This window comes from Rhinopithecus roxellana, chromosome 6 (genome assembly GCF_007565055.1).
Source record: "Rhinopithecus roxellana isolate Shanxi Qingling chromosome 6, ASM756505v1, whole genome shotgun sequence".
Lineage (NCBI taxonomy): Eukaryota > Metazoa > Chordata > Mammalia > Primates > Cercopithecidae > Rhinopithecus > Rhinopithecus roxellana.
Genome location: NC_044554.1, coordinates 127,078,471 through 127,103,650, shown reverse-complemented (window position 1 = coordinate 127,103,650; position 25,180 = coordinate 127,078,471). Strand labels below are relative to the sequence as shown.

General features: G+C 38.7%; 1 pseudogene; it reads left to right on the top strand.

Annotated features, from left to right (window-relative positions):
* Positions 1-20,019: 20,019 nt before the first annotated feature.
* Positions 20,020-20,773, top strand: LOC104662290 (annotated as a pseudogene).
* Positions 20,774-25,180: the final 4,407 nt, after the last annotated feature.

The following is a 25,180-nucleotide window of genomic DNA, read 5'->3' as shown; positions in this document are numbered from 1 at the left end:
GCATAGACCAGAGACCCAGGAGTATGGATGTACATTCCACTTTAGAAGTGGGACGTCTACTCCTTTGAGATAGTTACTATTATTTCCATTTATCATACGATAAAAGAGACCAATAATTTAAGTAATTTGCCACAGATCACAACTGGTCAAAGGCAAAGGGAGAACTCAAATATGGATATGCCTCTACTACTCTACTATTTCCTTTGATGTCTGAAACCATGTGTGGCACAGGAGATACAAGACTGGGTAAAAAGTGGTTCTTGCCTTAGGGGATTTCTCAGTCTATCTGGTAGCTTGATATACAGTAAACACAAATAAATAATACTAAGAGAGCATAGAGGAAGAAACAAACAAATAGGCAATGGTTTATAGAAAAGTCTCTTACAGGCCGGGCGTAGTGGCTCACGCCTATAATCCCAGCACTTTGGGAGGCTGAGGCGGGCAAATCACGAGGTCAGGTTAACACGGTGAAACCCTGTCTCTACTAAAAATACAAAAAATTAGCTGGGCGTGGTGGCGAGTGCCTGTAGTCTCAGCTACTTGGGAGGCTGAGGCAGGAGAATGACGTGAACCTGGGGGGCAGAACTTGCAGTGAGCTGAGATGACACACTGCACTGCATCTTGGGCAACAGAGCGAGACTCCGTCTCAGAAAAAAAAAAAAATCTTACAGTCCTTGAAGTGAAGTCCCAGTGAAATCACCTTTCTTTATTATTATTATTATACTTTAAGTTCTAGGGTACATGTGTACAACGTGCAGGTTTGCTATATATGTATACCTGTGCCATGTTGGTGTGCTGCACCCATTAACTCACCTTTCCTTTTTGACCCCCGTCCTTAGGGTTTAATTGAAAACTGATGATTTTCTGGGAAGTCTTAACTTATTCACTTGAATATTTCAATGAATATTCATTCAATACCTTCTGTGTGCAAAGCACCGTGATTTATGTTTCTCCAAGGGGTTGACAAATGGATGAGGAATGGTTATAGCCTTCAAAACGTTTAGAAGAAAAAGTATAAAAAATTAAAGGCATAAAAATCATAGCCTAGCAAATTCTGTAAGGGGAATCAAAGGTAAAAGTAGGAATAGCAATCTTTCATCTGTGTTCTTAGGTCTCCTTTAAAAGTTGATTCATTCATTTACTAACTCATTTGTTAAAATTTGTATTGGGTCTTTACTAGATAAGTACCATGCTAAGCTCTGGTAAGTCAACAAAGAACAAGACACAACGTATGCCTCAGGAGTGCTTAGAGACCAGGCATTCCCGAGAAGGGGCGTCGGAGTGGGGGAAAGTAATACCACCCACAGAGCGGATGAAAGTTGGCTCTTGGTGGAGGTGGAAGAAAATCTTTTTTTGTTGTTTTTTTGAGGCAGGAGTCTTGCTCTGTCACCCAAGCTGGAGTGCAGTGGCATGATCTCGGCTCACTGCAAGCTCTGCCTCCCAGGTTCACGCCGTTCTCCTGCCTCAGCCCCCTGAGCAGCTGGGACTACAGGTGCCTGCCACCATGCCTGGCTAATTTTTTGTACTTTTTAAGTACAGACGGGGTTTCATCGTGTTAGCCAGGATGGTCTCGATCTCCTGCCTCGTGATCTGCCTGCCTCGGCCTCCCAAAGTGCTGGGATTACAGGCGTGAGCCACCGTGCCTGGCTGGAAGAAAATCTTTTTAAAAAACATATAAGACACAGATATACATGCAGTACAAAGATATATAGCATATACAGGTCATTAAATTTTCAAAGAGGAGGGGAATGGTGATTAGGAACAAAATGTCTAAAAAGACTCTTTAGATGGGTGATAATAAAAAGGGCTGAGAAACACTGATATAAACAATCCACCAAGGAATTTCAACATAATGTGCTAAATGCTGTGATAAGAATAAGTCAGGTGGGCTGTGGGAGCACAAGGAAGGGACACCTAACCCAGGCTTAGGAAGACAGGAAAGACTGCTTAGCAGGCAGTATCTAAGGTCAAAAAGCACACACGGACCAGAAAAGGGATAAAAATGTATTCTAGATACATGGAGCAGTATATGCAAAGTTCTAGGGTTGAGAAAGAAAGCATGCTGCACTAATGGTACAAACTTCACCATGAAGTTCAAGTTTGAAAGGGAAAGAGATGATAGGAGGCTTCTACTCTTATTCAATAACTGTTTTTTAAAAAATTCTAATAGGCCACTTGGCTGAGAGAGCCACTGTGCTTTAGGTTTCTATGTGAGCAGACCAAAGCCCAATGTAAACAGTAAAATGAAACAAGAGACTTAGCCAATCAGAAACTGCCAACTAACCTCTGAGATTGTTTCCGTGTGAAACTAATCAATGTCTTTGTCTTCCCTCCACATAAAACCTCGCTGCCCATGCTGCTGTGGTGGTGCACTCTGAAACTCTCCTGAGTTCTACCAGATTAATGAATGATTCTTTGCTCAAATAAACTCTATTAAATTTATATTGTCCAAAATGTTTAAGGGTATTGCAAAAGGGCGCCACCTTTGAGTTTCGTCCAAAGCAATAAAGGGCTCTGTAGCAAGTCAAGACTGCAGAACAAGCTACTCTTCCACTTGGGACTTATGATTAGCAGATCCAATGAGACATAAAATGTCTGTAGCAAATAGAAATGACGTATGGAGTCTCTGACAGGCAAAATATGAAAAATCACAACGTAGGCTTCTAGGGTTGAAGCAAACTCGCACTCCCTTCAGCAGATAACTATCCTCATTTTGAGAAACAATCTTTTCTATGAGGCAATGATATAGACTAAATGCTAACTATATCAAGTGAGCATGCAACCTGGGATGTCTATAAAAAACTGGGTGTTACCTGATTTGCTGAGCCATAATTTGAATATATACAGCAGCCATCTATTTTCAAGTTCTATAACTAGATGGCTCAGATTTCTTTGATACTTCCGTTGCATTCCCTCTTTTTTTTTTTTTTTTTTGTCAATCCACACTTATGGCCCCATGGGAGTTCCTATGACTAACTGAGAAGGAAAAAAGTCAGTACTGGTTTATAGATGTTTCTATATCATATACTAGTACCCACCAGAAGTGAGTGGCTATAGCATTATAATCCCTCTTGAGAGGGTTGGCAATGAAGGGCAGTAGTAATAGAAATTTATCTCAATGGGCAAAACTTCAACCAGTTCGTTTGATCACTTTGCCTCAGAAGGTGGACAAAAGAATGTGTCTATATTGATTTACGGGGATTTGTTAACACTTGGGCCCAATGATCAGGGATTTGGAAAGAACAAGATTAGAAGATTGGTAACAGCAAGGTCTGGAGAAATATGAGGGTAGACCTCTCAGAATGGGCACAGTGTGAAAATATTTGTATTTCAACTGATGGCTTATCAAAAAATATCCAAAGCATGTCAACCACAAAGCAAAAATCTATATTTGATGCACAAAACAAAAATATAAAGGATTTAAAGCATGCCACTTCAAAAAATAATCACACTATAAAGTCAGCAAGAGAGTAAAAAAAAAGAGGAAAAAAGAAAAAAGTCTACAAAACAACCAGAAAACAATTAACAAAATGGCAGGAATAAGTTCTTACCTATCATTTTCTTGAAAATAAATAGATAAAATTATCCAATAAAAAGTCGTAATGACTGAATAGACAAACAACAAGACCCAACTATATGCTGCATTCAAGGAATTCATATCAGTTTTAAGGACACACATAAGCTGAAAGTAAAAAGATGAAAAAACATTTCATGCAAATAGAAACCACAAAGAACAGGGGTAGCTATACTTAGCAGACAAACTAGACTTTAAATCAAAAACTGTAAAAAGATAAAGACAACATTCTACAAGGGGGTCAGTCAATTCATCAGGAAGACAAAATAATTGTAAATGTATATGTACACAACATCAGAATACCTAAATATATAAAATTATTAAAGGATCTGAAGTGAGAGAGAGATTACAGCACAATAATAGTATGGGACTTCGATAATGGACACATCCAGACAGAAAACAGGAAAACATTGGATTTGAAAAATCCTTTAGACCAAATGAACCTAACAGTGACATACAGAACATCCCCTCCAGCGGCAACAGAATACACATTGTTCTCAACTGCACATGGAACATTCTCCAGGGTAGATCATATGTTAAGCCAAAAGACAAGCCTTAGCAAATTCAAGAAGGTTAAAAATAACATCAAGCACCTTTACTGACCACAATGGTAAGAAACTAGAAATCAATAAGAAAAATGTAAACACAACATACTAAGACTTATGGGATGTGCAAAAGCAGTGCTAAGCAAAAAATTCATAGCAATAAACATATCAAAAAAGATATCAAAGAAGCAATGTTATGCCTCAAGGAAATAAAAAAGAACTAAGCCCAATGTTAGCAGAAGGAAACAAAGAGATTAGAGCATAAATGAAAGAGACTGAAAGAATACAAAAGATCAGTGAAAATAAATTTTTTTTGAAAAGAATAATTGACTAAGAAAAAGAGAGAATTCAAAATGGGAACTGAAAAAGACATTGCAACTAATAACACCAAAACAAAAAAGATCATGAGAGACTTATGAACAATTACATGCCAATAAATTGGATAACTCAGAAAACAAATGTCTACACACATATACCAGGGCAGAACCAGGAAGAAAGAGAAAATCTAAACGGACCAATAATGAGCAGCAGATTGAATCAGTAATTAAAAGTCTTCCATCACAGAAAATCCTAGGACGTGATGGCTTTAATGCAGAATCCTACCAAATACTTAAAAAACTGATACCAACTCTTCACAAATCCTTGCAAAAAATGGAAGAGGCAGGAATACTTCCAAACTCTTTTTATGAGGCCAGCATTACCCTGATAATGAAACCAGAGGACACTACAAGGAAAAAAACACATTAAAAAAAACTGCAGGTCTATGTCTTTGATATATATCGATGTAAAAATCCTCAACAAAATATTAGCTAATTTCAACAACATATTAAAATAATTTACCATGATCAAGGGGATTTACCCCAGGGATACAACGATGTTTCAACATACACAAATCTGTAAGTGATACATCATGTTAACAGAACAAAAGACAAAAACCATACGGTCATCTCATTAGATGTAGAAAGAATATTTGACAAAATTCAACATCTTTGATGTTCCAAGATGGCCAAATAGGAACAGCTCCAGTCTGCAGCTCCCAGCGTGATCAACGCAGAAGACGGGTGATTTCTGCATTTCCAACTGAGGTACCCAGTTCATCTCAATGGGACTGGTTGGACAGCGGGTGCAGCCCACAGAGGGTGAACTAAAGCAGAGCGGGGCATTGCCTCACCTGGGAAGCACAAGGGGTCAGGGTATTTCCCTTTCCTAGCCAAGGGAACCCGTGACAGACTACCTGGAAAAACAGGACACTCCCGCCCAAATACTGTGCTTTTCCCAAGGTCTTAGCAACCAGCAGACAAGGTGATTCTCTCCCGTGCCTGGCTTGTGCAAGGCTCTCCTGTGCCTGATTCTCTCCCGTGCCATGCCCACGGAGCCTTGCTTACCGCTAGCACAGCAGTCTGAGATGGATCTGCAAGACGGCACCCTGGTTGGGGGAGGGGCGTCTGCCATTGCTGAGGCTTGAGTAGGTAAATTTGCTAGGAAGCTCGAACTGGGTGGAGTGCACCACAGCTCAACAAGGCCTACTGCCTCTAGACTCCACCCCTGTGGGCAGAGCATAGCTGAACAAAACGCAGCAGACTTTTGCAGACTTAAATGTCCCTGTCTGACAGCTCCGAAGAGAGCAGTGGTTCTCCCAGCATGGCATTTGAGCTCTGAGAATGGACAGACTGCCTCCTCAAGTGGGTCCGTGACCCCTGTTTACCCTAACTGGGAGACACCTCCCAGTAGGGACCAACAGACACATCATATGGGTGGCTGCCCCTCTTGGACAAATCTTCCAGAGGAAGGACCAGGCAGCAATATTTACTGTTCTGCAATCTTTGCTGTTCTGCAGCCTCTGCTGGTGATACCCAGGCAAATAGGGTCTGGAGTGGAACTCCAGCAAATTCCAACAGACCTCCAGCTGAGGGACCTGTTAGAAGGAAAACTAACATACAGATAGGAATAGCATCAACCAAAAGGCCAGCTACACCAAAACTCCATCTGTAGGTCACCAACATCAAAGACCAAATGTAGATAAAATAACAAAGATGGGGAGAAACCAGAACAGAAAAGCTGAAAATTCTAAAAATCAGAGCACCTCTTCTCCTCCAAAGGGTCACATCTCCTCATCAGCAATGGAACAGAGCTGGACAGAGACTGACTTTAAGGACTTGACAGAAGTAGGCTTCAGAAGGTCGGTAATAACAAACTTCTCTGAGCTAAAGGAAGATGTTGAAATGTATCCCAAGGAAGCTAAAAACCTTGAAAAAAGATTAGATGAATGGCTAACTAGAATAAACAGTGTAGAGAAAACCTTAAATGACCTGATGGAGCTGAAAATCATGGCGCAAGAACTTCATGACACATGCACAAGCTTCAATAGCCGATTTGATCAAGTGGAAGAAAGGGTATCAGTGATTGGAGATCAAATTAATGAAATGAAGGGAGAAGAGAAGTTTAGAAAAAAAAAGTAAAAATAAACAAAGCTTCCAAGAAATATGGGACTATGTGAAAACACCAAATCTACGTTTGATTGGTGTACATGAAAGTGATGGGGAGAATGGAACCAAGTTGGAGAACACTCTTCAGGATATTATCCACAAGAACTTACTGAACCTACCAAGGCAGGCTAACATTCAAATTCAGGAAATACAGAGAACACTACAAGGATACTCCTCAAGAAGAGCAACCCCAAGACACATAATTGCCAGAGTCACCAAAGTTGAAATGAAGGAAGAAGTGTTAAGTGCACCTAGAGAGAAAGGTCGAGTTACCCACAAAGGGAAGCCCACCCGACTAACAGTGGATCTCTCAGCAGAAACCCAACAATCCAGAAGAGAGTGGGGGCCAATATTCAACCATCTTAAAGAAAAGAATATTCAACCCAGAATTTCATGTCCAGCCAAACTAAGTTTCATAAGTGAAGGAGACATAAAATCCTTTACAGACAAGCAAATACTTAGAGATTTTGTCACCACCAGGCCTGCCGTACAAGAGCTCCTGAAGGAAGCACTACACGTAGAAAGAAACAACCAGTCCCAGCCACTGCAAAAACATGCCAAATTGTAAAGACCATCGATGTTATGAAGAAACTGCATCAATTAATAAGCAAAATAACCAGCAACCATCATAATGACGGGATCAAATTCACATAACAATATTAACCTTAAATGTAAATGGGCTATATGCCCCAATTAAAAGACAGACTGGCAAACTGGATAAAGAGTCAAGACCCATCAGTGTGCTGTATTCAGGAGACCCATCTTACGTGCAAAGATGCACATAGGCTCAAAATACAGGGATGGAGGAAGATCTACCAAGCAAATGGAAGGCAAAAAAAAAAAAAAAAAAAGCAGGGGTTGCAATCCTAGTCTCTGATGTAACAGACTTTAAGCCAACAAAGATCAAAAGAGACAAGGCCATTACATAATGGTAAAGGGATCAATTCAACAAGAAGAGATAACTATCCTAAACATATATGCACTCAATACAGGAGCACCCAGAATCATAAAGCAAAGTCCTTAAAGACCTACAAAGAGACTTAGACTCCCATATAATAATAATGGGAGACTTTAACACCCCACTGTCAATATTAGACAGATCAACAAGACAGAAGGTTAACAAGGATAGCCAGGACCTGAACTCAGATCTGCATCAAGCAGACCTAACAGACATCTACAGAACTCTCCACCCAAAATCAACAGAATATACATTCTTCTCAGCACCACATAGCACTTATTCTAAAATTGACCACATAATTGGAAGTAAAGCACTTCTCAGCAAATGTAGAAGAACAGAAGTCACAACAAACTGTCTCTCACAACACAGTGCAATCTAATTAGAACTCAGGATTAAGAAACTCACTCAAAGCCACACGACTACATGGAAACTGAACAACTTGCTCCTGAATGACAGCTGGGTAAATAATGAAATGAAGGCAGAAATAAAGATGTTCTTTGAAACCAAGGAAAACAAATACACAACATACTGGAATCTTTGAGACACATTTAAAGCAGTGTGTAAAGGGAAATTTATAGCACTAAATGCCCACAAGAGAAAGCAGGAAAGATCTAAAAGTGACACCTTCACATCACAATTAAAAGAACTAGAGAAGCAAGAGCAAACAAATTCGAAAGCTAGCAGAAGGCAAGAAATAACTATGATCAAAGCAGAACTGAAGGAGACAGAGATAAAAACCCTTCAAAAAATCAATGAATCCAGGAGCTGGTTTTTGAAAAAATCAACAAAATGGATAGGCCACTAGCAAGACTAATAAAGAAGAAAAGAGAGAGGAATCAAATAGACTCAACAAAAAATGATAGAGGATGTCACCACTGATACCACAGAAATACAAACTACCATCACAGAATATATAAATACTTCTATGCAAATAAACTAGAAAATCTAGAAGAAATGGATAAATTCCTGGACACATACACCCTCCCAAGCCTAAAGGAGGAAGAAGTTGAATCTCTGAATAGACCAATAACAGGCTTTGAAATTGAGGTAATAATTAACAGCCTACCAACCAAAAGTCCAGGACCAGATGGAGTCACAGCTGAATTCTACCAGAGGTATGAAGACGAGCTGGTAACATTCCTTCTGAAACTATTCCAATCAATAGAAAAAGAGGGAATCCTCCCTAACTCATTTTATGAGGCCAACATCATCCTGATACCAAAGCCTGGCAGAGACAAAACCAAAAACGAGAATTTTAGACCAATATACCTGATGAACATTGATGTGAAAATCCTCAATACTGGCAAACTGAATCCAGCAGCACGTTAAAAAGCTTATCCACCTCGATCTAGTCAGCTTCATCCCTGGGATGCAAGGCTGGTTCAACATACACAAATCAATAAATGTAATCCATCACATAAACAGAATCAATGACAAAAACCACATGATTATCTCAATAGATGCAGAAAAGGCCTTCAACAAAATTCAACAGCCCTTCATGCTAAACTCAATAAACTAGGTATCGATGGAATGTATCTCAAAGTAATAAGAGCTATTTATGACAAACCCATAGCCAATACCATATCAAGTGGGCAAAAACTGGAAGCATTCCCTTTGAAAACCAGCATAAAGATACGTGTGCATGTGTCTTTATAGCAGCATGATTTGCGGCACTATTCACAATAGCAAAGACTTGGAATCAACCCAAATGTCCATCAGTGACAGACTGGATTAAGAAAATGTGGCACATATACACCAGGGAATACTATGCAGCCATAAAAAAGAATGAGTTTGTGTCCTTGGTAGGGACATGGATGCAGCTGGAAACCATCATTCTCAGCAAACTATCACAAGAACAGAAAACCAAACACCGCATGTTCTCACTCATAGGTGGGAACTGAACAATGAGATCACTTGGACTCGGGAAGGGGAACATCACACACCAGGGCCTATTATGGGGAGGGGGTGGGGGGGAAGGATGGCATTGGGAGTTATACCTCATGTAAATGACAAGTTGATGGGTGCTGATGAGTTGATGGTTGCAGCACACCAACATGGCACAAGTATACATATGTAACAAACCTGCATGCTGTGCACATTTACCCTAGAACTTAAAGTATAATAATAATAATAAACAAAATAAAATGAAAAAACCAGCATAAGACAGGGATGCCCTCTCACCACTCTTATTCAACATATTGTTGGAATTTCTGGCCAGGGCAATCAGGCAAGAGAAAGAAATAAAGGGTATTCAATTAGGAAATGAGGAAGTCAAATTGTCCCTGTTTGCAGGTGACATAATTGCATATTTAGTAAACTCCATGGTCTCAGCTCCAAATCTCCTTAAACTGATAAGCAACTTCAACAAAATCTCAGCATACAAAATCAATGTTCAAAAATCATAGCCATTCCTGTATGCCAATAATAGAGAGCCAAATCATGAGTGAACTCCCATTCACAATTGCTACAAAGAGAATAAAATACCTAGGAATCCAACTTACAAGGGATGTGAAGGACCTCTTCAAGGAGAACTACAAACCACTGCTCAATGAAATAAAAGAGGACAAAAACAAGGGAAGAACATTCCATGCTCACGGATAGGAAGAATCAGTATTGTGAGAATGGCCATACTGCCCAAAGTTATTTATAGATTCAATGCCATCCCCATCAAGATACCAATGACTTTCTTCACAGAATTGGAAAAAATTACTTTAAAGTTCATATGGAACCAAAAAAACGTCTGCATTGCCAAGACAATCCTAAGCCAAAAGAACAAACCTGGAGGCATCATGCTACCTGACTTCAAACTATACTACAAGGCTACAGTAACCAAAACAGCATGATACTGGTACCAAAACAGAGATACAGACCAAGGGAACAGAACAGAGGCCTCAGAAATAACACCACACATCTATAATCATCTGACCTTTGACAAATCTGACAAAAACAAGCAATGGAGAAAGGATTCTCTATTTAATAAATGGTGCTGGGAAAACTGGCTAGCCATATGTAGAAAGCTGAAACTGGATCCCTTCCTTACACCTTATACAAAAATTAATTCAAGATGGATTAAAGACTAAAATGTTAGACCTAAAACCATAAAAACCCTAGAAGAAAACCTAGGCAATATCATTCAGGACATAGGCATGGGCAAGGACTTCATGACTCAAACACCAAAAGCAATAGTAACAAAAGCCAAAATAGACAAATGAGATCTAATTAAACTAAAGAACTTCTGCACGGCAAAAGAAACTACCATCAGAGTGAACAGGAAACCTACAGAATGGGAGAAAATTTTTGCAATCTACCCATCTGACAAAGGGCTAATATCCAGAATCTACAAAGAACTCAAATTTACAAGAAAACAACCCCATCAAAAAGTGGACAAAGGATATCAACAGACACTTCTCAAAAGATATCTATGCAGCCAACAGACATATCAAAAAAACGCTCATCACCGGTCATCAGAGAAATGCAAATCAAAACCACAATGAGATACCATCTCACACCAGTTAGAATGACAATCATTAAAAAGTCAGGAAACAACAGATGCTAGAGAGGATGTGGAGAAATAGGAACACTTTTACACTGTTGGTGGGAGCGTAAATTAGTTCAACCATTGTGGAAGACAGTGTGGCATTTCCTCAAGTATCTAGAACTAGAATTACCATTTGACCCAGCCATCCCATTACTGGGTATATATTCAAAGGTTTATAAATCATGCTACTATAAACACATATGCACATGTATGTTTACTGAGGCACTATTCACAATAGTAAAGACTTGAAACCAACCCAAATGTCCATCAATGATAGAGTGGATTAAGAAAATGTGGCACATATATACCATGGAATACTATGCAGCCATAAAAAGGATGAGTTCATGTCCTTTGCAGGGGCATGGATGAAGCTGGAAACCTTCATTCTCAGCAAACTATCAGAAGGACAGAAAACCAAACACTGCATGTTCTCACTCATAGGTGGGAATTGAACAATGAGATCACTTGGACACAGTGTGAGGAATATCACACACTGGGGCCTGTCATGGGGTGGGGGCCTGAGGAAGCAATAGCATTAGGAGAAATACCTAATGTAAATGATGAGTTGATGGGTGCAGCAAATCAACATGGCCCATGTATGCCTATGTATCAAACCTGCATGTTGTGCACATGTACCTTACAACTTAAAATATAATTAAAAAAATAGAATCAATAAAACCAGTGACTTTCAAAAAAAGTCAACATCTTTTGTGATTAAACACTCTCAATACATTAGATATAGAAGGAATATACCTCAACACAATAAAGGCCATATATGATAAGACCACAGTAAACATACTCAACAGTGAAAAACTGAAACCCTTTTCTCTAAGATGTCAAAAAGACAAGAAAGCCTACTCTCATTATTTCTATTCATTGTAGTGTGGGAAGTCCTTGCCAAAGCAATTAGACAAGAAAAAGAACTAAAAGGCATTGAAATAGGAAAGGAAGTAGTGATATTACTGTTTGATGACAAGAGCTTATATATAGAAAAACTATAAAGATTTCACCAAAAACTGTTAGAGTTAATTTAAGAAAATAGTAAAGTTGTAGAATACAAAATCAACATACAAAAATGGGAGGTCTTTATGTACACTAACAATGAACATCCCAAAAGAGAACAATCCTATTTATAATAGCTATATAAATAATTTAGAAATAAATTTAATCAAGGAGATAAAGAGACCTGCACACTAAAAACTATAAAATGTTAATAAATTGATAAAGACACAAATAAATGGAAAAAATATCCCATGTTTATGGATTGGAAGAATTGATATTGTTTAAATATCCATAATACCTGAAGTGATCTACAGATTCAATGCAATCCCTATCAAAATTTCAATGTCATTTTTCATGGGAAAGAAAAAAAATCCTAAAATTCATACAGAACCACAAAAACCCCAAATAGCCAAGGGAATCATGAGGGAAAAAAACTGGAGGCATCATACCACCTGAAGCAATCATAAAGCAATCATAAAGCAGCATGGTACTGGCCTAAAAATAGACTCATTGACTAATGGGGAAAAATAGCCTGAAAATGAACCCATGCATATATGGACAACTGATTTTCAAGAAAGGTGCCATGAATACAGGAAAGGGACAGTCTTTAATGAATTCTGTTGGGAAAAAAAATGGGTATCCATATGCAGAAGAATGAGATTAGACCCTTATCTCACACCATATGTAAAAATTACCTCAAAATGGATTAAAGACTTAAACATAAGACCTGACACTATAAAACTACTAGGTGAAAACATTCTGGAAAAACTACAAGACACTGGTCTGGGCAATTATTTTTTAGATTTAACCCCAAAAGCACACTCAATAAAAGCAAAAAGAGACAAACAGGATTACCTAAAAATAAAAATCCTCCAGACAACAAAGGAAACAGAGTGAAGAGACAACCTAAAGATCAGGAAAAAATACCTGCAAGCCATGCATCTGATTAGGGGTCAATATGTAAAATATATGAGAGTCAATTCTATAGAAAGAAAACAAATCAGATTTAAAAATAGGTAAGGGAACTGAATAGACATTTATCCAAAGAAGATCTACAAATGGCCAAGAGATATATGCAAAAATGCTCAATATTTCCAATACTAGAGAAATGCAAATTAAAACCACAATGAAATATCCCCATACACGTGTCAGAATGGCTATTCAAGAGATGAAAGATAATGAGTATTAATGAGAATGTATAGAAAAGGGAACCCTTGTACACTGTTGGTGGAAGTATAAATTAGTACAGCCATTATGGAAAACTGTATAGAGATTTCTCAAAAAACTAAACATAGAATTACATATGATTCAGCATTCCCACTTCTGAATATTTACTCAAAATACTTGAAATCAATACACTGAAGAGATGTCTGCATTCCTATGTTCACTGCAGCACTGTTCACAGTGGGAAAGTTATGGAGTCAGCCTAAGTGTCCATCAGAGGAATAGATAAAATATATTACACATGATGGAATACTATTCACTTAAAAAAAATTGTCATTTGTGGCAATATGGATGGAAGTAAAAAACATTATGCTAAACTAAATAAGCCAGACACAGATGAAGATTGCATGTTCTCACTATATGTAGAATATAAAACACTCAAATGCAAAGCAGCACAGAATAGAATGGTAGTTACCAGGGTGTGAAGGTTGGGGGGTGGTACAGGAGGAATGAGGAAATGATGGTCAAGGAAAACAAAGCCTCAATTAAAAGAAGTATTTCTTTTTTCTTTAGATATATTGCATTGCAGAGTGAATATAGCAAAATAACCTATTGTACATTTCAAAATCACTGAGAGTTAATTTCAAATGTTCTCACCACAAAAAAAAATAAGTATTAAAGGTAATGAACATATTAATTAGCTTGATTTAATTATTCCATATTATATTCATTAATATAACTTTGGGCCAGGCATGGTGGCTCACACCTGTAATCTCAGCACTTTGGAATGCTGAGGCAGTTGGATCACCAGGTCAGGAGTTCGAGACCAACCTAACATGGTGAAACCCCATCTCTACTAAAAATAAAAAAAAAAATTAGCCGGGTGTGGTGGCACACGCCTGTAATCCCAGCTACTCAGGAGGCTGAGACAGGAGAATCGCTTGAACCCAAGAGGCAGAGGTTGCAGTGAGCCAAGATCGCACCAATGCATTCCAGCCTGGGCTACAGAGTAAGACTCCATCTCTCAAAAAAAAAAAAAAAAAAAAAAATCACTTTGAACCCCATAATTGCATGCAGTTATAACTTGTCAATTTACAATTAAAAGTTTTTCAATAGGACTGGCATGGTGGCTCATGCCTATCTCAGCATTTTGGGGGCTGAGATGAGAGGATTGTTTGAGCTCAGGAGCTTGAGACCAGCCTGGGCAACAGTGATACCTCATCTGTACTAAAAAAATAAAAACTAATAAAAATATCTATGGGCTGGGCATGGTGGCTCACGCCTGTAATCCCATCACTTTGAGAGGCCGAGGTGGGTGGATCATGGGGTCTCAGGGAGATATAGACCATCTTGGCTAACATGGTGAAATCCCGTCTCTACTAAAAATACAAAAAAATTAGCTGGGCGTGGTGGCACGCACCTGTAGTCCCAGCTACTGGGGAGGCTGAGGCAGGAGAATCACTTGAACCGGGAAACAGATGTTGCAGTGAGCCGAGATCGTGCCACTGCACTCCAGCCTGGGTGACAGAGAGAGACTCCGTCTCAAAAAACAAACATCTATGGCAGAGGAGATTCCCAGTAATCAGGTGAATAAATTGACGTGATTTGTGAATATCTTTCAGCTTCTTTCTCCAACCATTCTAGTGCTTGATGGGCCTATGTACAAAGTGGCCATGGCAGCAGGGATATGGTGGCAGGATGCTATGCATGGGCTAGACAACATGGACTTGCCTCAGCAAGGCTGACATGGATACCACTGTTGTTGAGCCTAATCTATCAACATCAGAGATCAATGCTGAGCATTTTGATGTGCCAGTACCCTCTAGGGGACTAGATAGATATCTGGTAGCAAATTAATTACATCAGTCTCTTCTTCATGAGGAAAGGGCAGGGATTTACCCTCATTGGAATAGGTATGTATTCTGGCTATGAATCGGGCTTCCCTGTTGATAATACACTGCCAGCGTCACAATTTGTGAACCTGTGGATTGCCTCACTCATCATTATGTGATAATACAAATGTTGCTGGTAACCAGGGAACTCATTTCGGAGCAAAAGAAGTGCACGATGGGCTCATGTCCATGGAGTTCGTTACTCTCCCAGCACCAATCACCTAGAAGCAGTTGATCTAGTAGAATGCTAGAATAACCTAGTGAAGACTCAGTTATGATGCCAGTTTGGAGACAATGCCCTGAAAGTATGGGGTTCTATTTTACAGGATGAAGTTTATAGTTTGAATTAGTGACCAATATTTGGTGCTGTCTCTCCCAAAGTCAGGATGATGGACCCAGAAATTCACATACAGAACTGAATATCATTCTCCTCACTATTAGTAATATACTTGCAGAATTTTTGCTTTGAACTTTGCCAGTTTAGAAGACATGGTTCCAAGGGAAAAATGTTTCTATGGGGGGACACAATGATGGTTCTATTGAATTAGAAGTTAGGGCTACCACCTGGCCATTTGGGGTTCTTCATGCTACTGATCCAGCAAGCAAAGATGGGGTTAATAAACTGGCTGGGATGATAGACTCTGATTACTAAGAGGAAATGGGGTTGCTGCCTAAGCCGGAGCCAGGAGGACTGTTTGGAACCCAGAAATTTTTCCACCTCAAAAGGGCAGGTCCACTGAAGATTCAGGTCCTTCAGAATGAGGGTTTGAGACATCTCACCAGGTTAAAAACAACAGTAAAGACAACTTTGATCTGGTGAAGTTATGGCTGAGAACAAAACAGACAGGATTTGTAGTGAAAGAAGAAAGTTATAAACTATTACCTTGGGACTAGTTATTAGAAGTAATGACTAAATAATATATGTATTTTCTGCTTATTGTATAAGTGGGTGTTCATCTCTGTACATGTAAATACAAATTTTTCTTTCATATGCATCCCCTTATTAATTTTCACAAATTCTGTTGGCAGGTAAGTTTACAATTTGGTCTTTAGGTGACCAAATATTTACATGGAACTGTGACTGAATTTGGGGAGTAGTTATCATAGCCCAGAGATAAATCATTTATGGATGTGGATGCTTTTATTGTTGTAACTTTAGGCTACTCATTTTAAGAAAAAGATGAGAACATCTTCATTGTACAAAGGATAGTTGCATTTCTAAGTGAAAACAGAGTTGTTTTTGTTGTTTGTAAGATGAATACACATATAAAGATGCGAGCATGCTGAGTAGCTAAAAGGATGGATTTTGCCAGTTTCTGAGTTATTGTCCTTTAGCTTCAAACCTACTCTTCTAACTCAGCTTTGTGATGCTGGTGTTAGGACTCTACAAACTACATTCCTGCTTTGCCAGATGGTTTCCTTAGGCTCTGCCAAAAGGGGATACTAGAGGAAAGCTACTGGATTGGAGAGAAGGAAAAGCCTTATTACTTCCTGTTTGCTTCTTATTCCTATTCCTACCAGTGTCCTCCAGTCTCTTTGCACTCTAGAAGCTGCAGCCCATTCTAGTAGCAGCAGTTGAAGCAAATTTACACTTTCTAACATTTGCAAAACTAGCTGCATCATACTCCACCTAAGACACACCAGCTGTCCACTGCCCCTCTCAGAGGCCTGAGTTTCAGCTGCTTGGGGCACACTTCTTTTAAAGTTTAACAATTTTAACCTCTTCCCATTATTCCCTCAGCCCTAGAATTGATAGCTTCTTCCTGCAATTGCCACCTCTATGACATCTTATTGTTCTCTTTTGCTTTACCAGTTCTTAATAAGTAATAAACAACTTTGCATGTTAAATTCAATAAAAATGACTGGTGTAGTTTCTGTCTCTGAGAGTAGTTTCGGTCTTCGGACTGGACCCAAGTTTAGCCTAAAACTGCCTTCTCACCTATTTTAAGTTCAGCTTAAAGGTTTCTCCATACAGAGAAATACTGTAAACCAGAGCTGTAAACAAATTATAACCTAATCTTGTTTCAATCAAGAAGTTTTGGCCAATTGAAGGCAGGCAGCTGTTCAAACCATGTTCAAATAAAGCAAACACAAAGATGTAATCAATCCAGCTGTTTCTGTACCTCAACTTCCATTTTCTGTATGTCACTTTCCTTTTCCTGTCCATAAATCATCTTCTACCAGAGAGCTGTGTTGAAGTCCCTCTGAACCTATTTTGCTTTGGGGACTGCCTGATTTGCCAGTCCTTCTTAGTTCAACTAAACCGTTTAATTTGTCTACGGTTGTTTCTTTTAGCAACTCTAAGTGATTCAAGAGGTAAACTCAGGCTAGATCGTAAAGCATCTAACAATACACATTGAGGAGTTTGGACTTACCTTGAACAAGATAGCATTGAAGGCTTTTTAAAGCAAGGAAGTGACATAATCAGATTTGAATTTGAGAAAAATTACCCTCATGGCACTCTAGAGAACAGATTGGAGAGGCCAATACTAGAGGAAGTTGGGAAGATATTGTAGAAATCCAGATGAGATAATGGGTTGAACTAGAGTGAAAGTGTGGATAGAAAAAACTGAGTGAATGTAAGAGTTATTAAATAGAATAAACAAGACTTGGTGATAGGTTGGATAAAGGTGGGGAGGGAACAAAAGGAATGTATTTCATGCAGAGGTAAGGAAGAGAAACACATCAAAGATGACACTCAGTTTCGGGTAATGACAGCTGGGTGATTGTTCATAAAAAGAAGCCCAGAGAGGGTGATCAGGTTTAGGGCAATTGAATGAATGGAGTTTTGAATTGTTGTCTTGGGTCTTAGGATAGCTAGGGGTAGATATCTAAGGAATGCTTGGATTCAGAGGTATGGAGCTCATGAGAGAGATGTAGTCTGGGAAGAGATCTGGATATCATCAAATACATGGTTCAGAGAGCCAAAGGAGTTGATGGAGTACCCAGGGAGGGAATGGAGTAAGAAGAGATCTAAGACCAAAATCCTAAGAATAAACTGTGAGGATGTTTGGTGTGGTACTTTGAGTAAGCAGGTGTTTCTTTCCATTCCTGAATTTGAAAGGTACTATTAACTGTGTCCAGAGTTAGGGCCCATTTACATGATCTCAGGAAATTTGCCTCGCAGTCTTTTTGGAAGAGTTACTACCATCTAGTGTTGACTGTCACACCTGCACTGTCTCCTTGCACAGGGGACTCTAGTGGGACTACCCTATTGGCATCACTATTTGATGACCAGTATGGGGTGCTTGTCTGTGAGGAACTGATGCAGAGGTACCTAAAGGAATGCCTAGCACCCTACGAGCAACATGAGAACCTTTGAGTGGGTAAGACCACTGAAAAGCAAGTGTCTAAAGGGTCACTTGATGGGGACACGACCAATAGGTGCTGACCCAAAAGGTCACCTTTAAAAATTCAATTACATTTTCCTCTCGGAGGAAGTGTAATGGTAGTTAAAGGCATAGGTGCTAGGAAAACTAAAAAGGTTGAAATCCCACTTCTTGCTCTTATCAGCTATTTGACACCTAGCAAGTTATTTCATTCCTCTAAGCTTCCAATTATTCATCTATAAAACAAATAGCAAATCATAGAGAAGTTGAGGTTTAAATAATTTTTATAACATGATCTATATAATAGATGAATAGCTGTATACTATATGTAATCTAATAATCAATATAAATCTCAGTATCTGGCATACATTCTATGTTAACTACCTATGCTTGATGTCAGTTTATTGCCTCTCTTCTCCAAAGTGATTCTGCCTTACCAGCTCTGTAATGATGGAGATTTGAATATTTTTCCTTTGTAGTGAGAAAATATCTAGCTTTATCAGTGGAGAGTGCTAGAGGATCATTGCAAAAGCAGGGATTTATCTAGTGTGCTGCCATTTTTGCTTCTCCTTTGCTCCTACTGCACAGATGCCAGCAGCATGTATGTTGGGACACTGGCATACTCTGCCTACCTGCATGTCCAGGATGTAAAGTCTCTTGCCAAGCTTGTAGCTTGGACTGGACTGGTGATCACCTCACCTGGCACTCAGGACATGATCAATGAACATTTCGTGCTATGGGGCACCCTGCTCACAAGTAAACTCCAGATGCCCTGACTCCCTCTTTGTGCCCTACCTGGTTATCAGCTCTGCCCATCCGTACCTGAGTTGCTTATTATGTAACTCTAGACACACACACACTGTGCACTCTAAGCCACACATTTCCTTAGGCCTCATACCCTCTGTGTGCCTGTTACCATCCTCAACCTGTCTGCATTGCATAAAGTTGTTTCTTAAGATGCCCAGATATCCACACTGCATATCCGTCTGTACACGGCCTTACCAATGAGCAGAATCCCCAAACTCCCAATTCCTCTGTAAGCCTGCCTGCCTGCCAGCACCATCACACCTGCCAGAGGGTAGTTTCCTGCTTGCTTAGCAAGTATACACTAGCTCTAGCCTGGGCAACACAGCAAATGCCTCTGCTATTTACTAGGCTCTGAGTTCTAACCTTGGGAAGGGCCTCTCTTTCCAAGTTTGTTCTTCTGTGGGCACTCTGCCTTATCCCTGGGGTATTCCTTTGAGTTCTCTTTACAGCTTTACAACAGCTTTACAGTTACTACCCTACTTAATACTTTTTATGTTAAATTTTCCATATTCAAATTGATCGTTTGTTTCCAGAATGAACCCTGACTGCTATACTATTTTTAGATATTATCTTATTCAACTAATGTTTATTGAGTCCCTACAGTGTGGCTGGCACTTTATAACTATTGGTCAAACATCAGAGAACAAAACAAAATTTCTGCCTTATGGAACTTGCATTCTCTATAGAAAGACTGAGATTGGGCTCTCTCCTCCTACCACCCAAGATGCCAAAAAGAAAAGGCAATGGGAAGAAGCAGATGGCCAAGAAAGTGGTGAATCCCGTTTGAGAAAATAGTTAAGAATTTTGGCACTGGACAGGACATTCAGCCCAAAAGGGAGCTCACCTACTTTATGAAATGGCCCCATTGTATCAGATTGCAGCACCAGAGAGCCATCCTCTATAAGTGACTGAAAGCACCTCCAGCGATTAACCAGTTCACCCAGGCCTTGGACCGCCAAACAGCTACTCAGCTTCTTAAGCTGGCCCACTGACCAGAGAAGCAGAGGCTGTTGGCCTGGGCTGAGAAGAAAGCTGCTGACAAAGGGTAAGTCTCCACTAAGAGATCACCTGTCCTTCAAGCAGGAATTAACACCATCACCACCTTGGTGGAGAACAAGAAGGCTCAGTTGGTGGTGGCTGCAAAGGACATGGATCCCATTGAGCTGGTGTCTTCCTGCCTGCCCTGTGTCATAATATGGGGGCCCCTTACTGCATTATCAAGGGAAAGGTAAGACTGGGGCATCTAGTCCACAGGAAGACCTGCACCACTGTAGCCTTCACACAGCTTAACTTGGACAACAAAGGAGCTCTGGCTAAACTGTTGGAAGCTATCAGGACCAATTACAACGACAGATATGATGAGATTCCCCATCACTGGGGAGACAACATCCTGAGTCCCAAGTCTGGCTCGCACTGCCAAGCTGGAAAAGCCAAAGGCTAAAGAACTTGCCGCCAAATGGTTAAATGTACACTGTTGAGTATTCTGTACATAAAAATAATTAAAATAATACAAATTATCCTTTAAAAAAAAGACAGATTGTGGCGACAGAGTTAAACAATGTGAGATGTGTCTTTAGGTCTAGAAGACACAAAGGTACCCTCACGTGTTTCATAAAGCTATGCTTTGAGAACAAATCCAATATTTTGAAGATATTCACTGTACTATTTTATTGAAGTGTTACAATGTTGCCTTTCTCCCTACTTGAAATTAGTTGGTTTAAAATATTATCTATTCCAACTCCCATTCATTCAAATGTTTTTACCATAATCTTTTTGTTTAGTCATATTTTAAAATAAAATTGCTATTGAGTAAGCTTGTCTTACAAGTTCATTATGATATACATTTTAAATGTAAAATTTTACTATTCTTGTACCCTGGTGCTTTGTTCTCCTTTCAGTCATCTAATGTGAGTGGCAGCATTCATTAGATATGCCATTACTATGCAGATAGTTATTCTTTTAATGTTGCTTAGCAACAATTATTCAACATTCAGCTCCTTTCAGCTTTCGCACTGATACATTTTGAAATCCTGAAAAGGGTGTACTATTTCAGGTATCTAGCATTGAACTCTATTGTTTCTTTGCTAAAACATTATAAGCTAATCTTACAATTTGTACAAAAATAATACATTTCCTAAAGCCCATAACTGTCAACTGACCCCAGCATTTCTGCATGTTTCTGTAAGTCAGACTTAAAGATGTCTAAAATACTCAAGTAGGTGGAATAAGTGAATTTATCTTTCAAATTCATTAATCTCCAGAGTCAAAATGCATTCCTTGATCAAATAAGGTCTGAAAATAAAAGGGTAAAAAATGTGGTTAAACTAGATACATTTATCAACCTCTTGAAATTCCATAATTTTATAGGAATCAAATTGATATAACAAAGGTCCTGTAGTCTTTCCTCTATCAGGTATCTTACCAAAAGGAAAATGCAAACAACCCTCAAGTGTTACTCATTGTAAAACCCATTTTTGAAACACATCAACATAAAATGCCAAGAGCTAGAAAATAAGGAGCTTTATAAAAAATGAAAGCAACAAATACAAACACAAAATAACCATTAGGTCAATTTTCCCTCTTAAGCAGATATATTCCTACATTACATATTAACCAAATTCTTGAAGTGTTATGAATAATTCAAAATTGGGGGGAGCTGGATTACATTGAAAGGGAGCTAATCACTGTAAATGAAAGAACCTGTGGTTGATCTTTAATTGAAATAATTATTTTACAATTTTTTTAGTTTTACTCAAGGTATGTTGTTGGTTTAGTTTGTTTTTAATATAGCACTGAAAGTCAAGCCCAGAAACTCTTTAGAATTTCCTAGAGAGCTTTTTTTAAAACTGCAAATGCCCAGGCTCTATCCTACACAGTTTCTTCAGGGTGGGCACCCAGTAATTTGTATTTTAAAAAAATCCACCATTGTACTCAATGGTGAAACACTCTCATTTATAAGGCTCAATATACCTTGGGAGAAGGATGGGGTTCCACATCATGTCCACTCTTCAAATGTTTCCACATGTCTTTGGACTGTCCATTTAGAGATTACACTTTCTCTTTTATATGCGCACACTTTGAACAATTATCTTTCCCACTCCAGACGTTTTTACTAGCTTAAAAATGGAAGTCAATGACATACACATACAATTTGAAGAATAATTATGAACACTCACATAAACATAATACAACTTAAAATATGAAACATAGCCCCCCAGGATCCGAGAAGACCCCATGTGCCCATTTCCAATCACAACCTTGTTAGTGGAGTTAACCACTATTTCATTTTTGTGATTGTAATTCGCTTGCTTTTCTTTAACATTTTACTATGAATACTTGCATCCCTCACAATCTTTTTTTGTTTTGCCTGTTTTTCAATTTTGTACTAATGCATTCACACCATATTTATTTGACTTCTTTCTTCAATCAGTGTATATGAAAATAATAGTTCATTCAGGTTTGCTGCTATATGACTATATCATAACTTTTTTTCCATTCTACTATTGAGGGACATTAGCATTGTTTCTAGCTTCACAAAAGCAATGGGAAAAGGATTCCCTATTTAATAAATGGTGTTGGGAAAACTGGCTAGCCCTACACAGAAAACTGAAACTGGACCCCTTCCTTATACCGTATACAAAAATTAACTCAAGATGGATTAAAGACTTAAACATAAGACCTAAAACCATAAAAACTCTAGAAAACTGAAGCTGCTAAAATAATTCTTATATGAACATTCTTGTATAGTATCGTAATTCACACATGCACAAAATTGTCTAGAACTGGTTTTGTGGGTTGCAAAGTAATAACAGTAACAGCAGTAACAATAATAAATGCTTTGCAGTGTTTATTACACTCCAGGTACTGTTCTGAACATTTCACACAGACTAACTCATTTAATGCTCAGAACACTATGAAAGCAAAAATTGGTTTTGGTGGGGAGACAAACCTTACTTTTATGAATCAAGTCACATGTTCAAGGTCAAAAGACTAGGAAAATGGGATTCAAAATCCATGTAGTTGGCAGAAGTGTCTGTACTCAACCATCATACTACAGTGCAATACCATTAATGCAGTAACATGAAAATGCAATAGTATTATGCATAATCTTCAAATTTACTAGAGAATATCAAAATCTATTCCAAAGACATTATACTAATCTACACTCCCAAGAGCAGGATAAGAGTTTTTAATATTTCCTTATCTTTTTCAACACTTGTTATTGTCAGACTTTATTTTATTAAATCTGGAAGTTGTGTAATGTAATCTCATTGTAATTTATATTTAAATTTCCCTACTACAAATGAGGCCAAGGATTTTTTTTTTTTTTTTTTTTTTTTTTTTTTGAGACGGAGTCTCCCTCTGTGGCTCAGGCTGGAGTGCAGTGGCCTGATCTGAGCTCACTGAAAGCTCCGCCCCCCAGGTTCATGCCATTCTCCTGCCTCAGCTTCCCGAGTAGCTGGTACTACAGGCGCCCACCACCACGCCCGGCTAATTATGTTTGTATTTTTAGTCGAGATGGGGTTTCACCATGTTTGTCAAGATGGTCTCCATCTCCTGACCTCGTGATCCACCCGCCATGGCCTCCCAAAGTGCTGGGATTACAGATGTGAGCCACTGCACTTGGCAGAGGCCAAGGATTTTTTTGTTGACTGACCATGTAAATTTCTTTTTTTTTGTGAATTTACTGTTCAGTATTTCTGCCCTTATTCTATTGGAATGTACCCCTTTTTCATTGATTTATAGGAGTTCTTCAGATGTTCTGTTAGTCATTAATATGTGTAGCAATGATCTTTTTATACTGAGGCTTGTGTCTGCATTCTTTACTACTTTAATAATCTGTATGTTAAGCAGATGTATTCATTTTGTTCTTTAGAACTTGTCTTATTTTAAAAGTTCTCTCCTACTCCAGTATTTTGAAGATACTGTCTGTATTATTTTCTTGCAGTGTTGTAATACTGCCTTTCATATTTTGATCTTTAAGAAACCTATAAGCAATTTGAGACACCAAAGTCTTTTTTTTTTTTCGTAGAAAAATACCACTTTCCACAACAGTTTATTGAAAAGTAGTCATTTCTCCATTATACTGCAGGACATCATTGCCATAAGTCAAGGCACCCTATAATAAAAGGCTATACTATCTTAATAACTAAAGCTATATTTTGACATCGGGTAGGGTAAGTCTGATTATATTGTTCTTAAGGGCGACTTGGTTATCCTTGGCTCTTTACAATTCCGTATCAATTTTAAAATAAGTTTGCCAATTAAAAATAAAAACATTTAGAAATTAGATGAAGACTGCGTTGAAACTACAGACCACTTGGAAACAAGGAATTTACAATATTAAATATTCTAATCCTTGACTGTGGAGTGCCACTTCCTTTAAGAGTTCTTTAGTGTCTTTAAGTAAAAAGTTCACAATTTCCTCCAGAAAATTTTTTTAGTATAGTTAATTCCAATTATTATTATTTTTTAAATTATACTTTAAGTTCTGGGGTACACGGGCAGAACGTGCATGTTTGTTACATAGGTATACTCATGCCATGGTGGTGTGCTGCACCCATCAACCCGTGATCTACATCAGGTATGTCTCCTAATGCTATCCCTCCCATAGCCTCCCACCATCAGACACGCCCCTGGTATGTGATGTTCCCCTCCCTGGGTCCATGTGTTCTCATTGTTCAACTCCCACTTATGAGAACATGCAGTGTTTGGTCTTCTGTTCTTGTGTTAGTTTGGTGAGAATGATGGTTTCCAGCTTCATCCATGTCCCTGCAAAGGCCATAAACTCATCCTTTATGGCTGCACAGTATTCCATGGTATATATGTGCCACATTTTCTTTATCCAGTGTATCACTGATGGGCATCTGGGTTGTTTCCAAGTC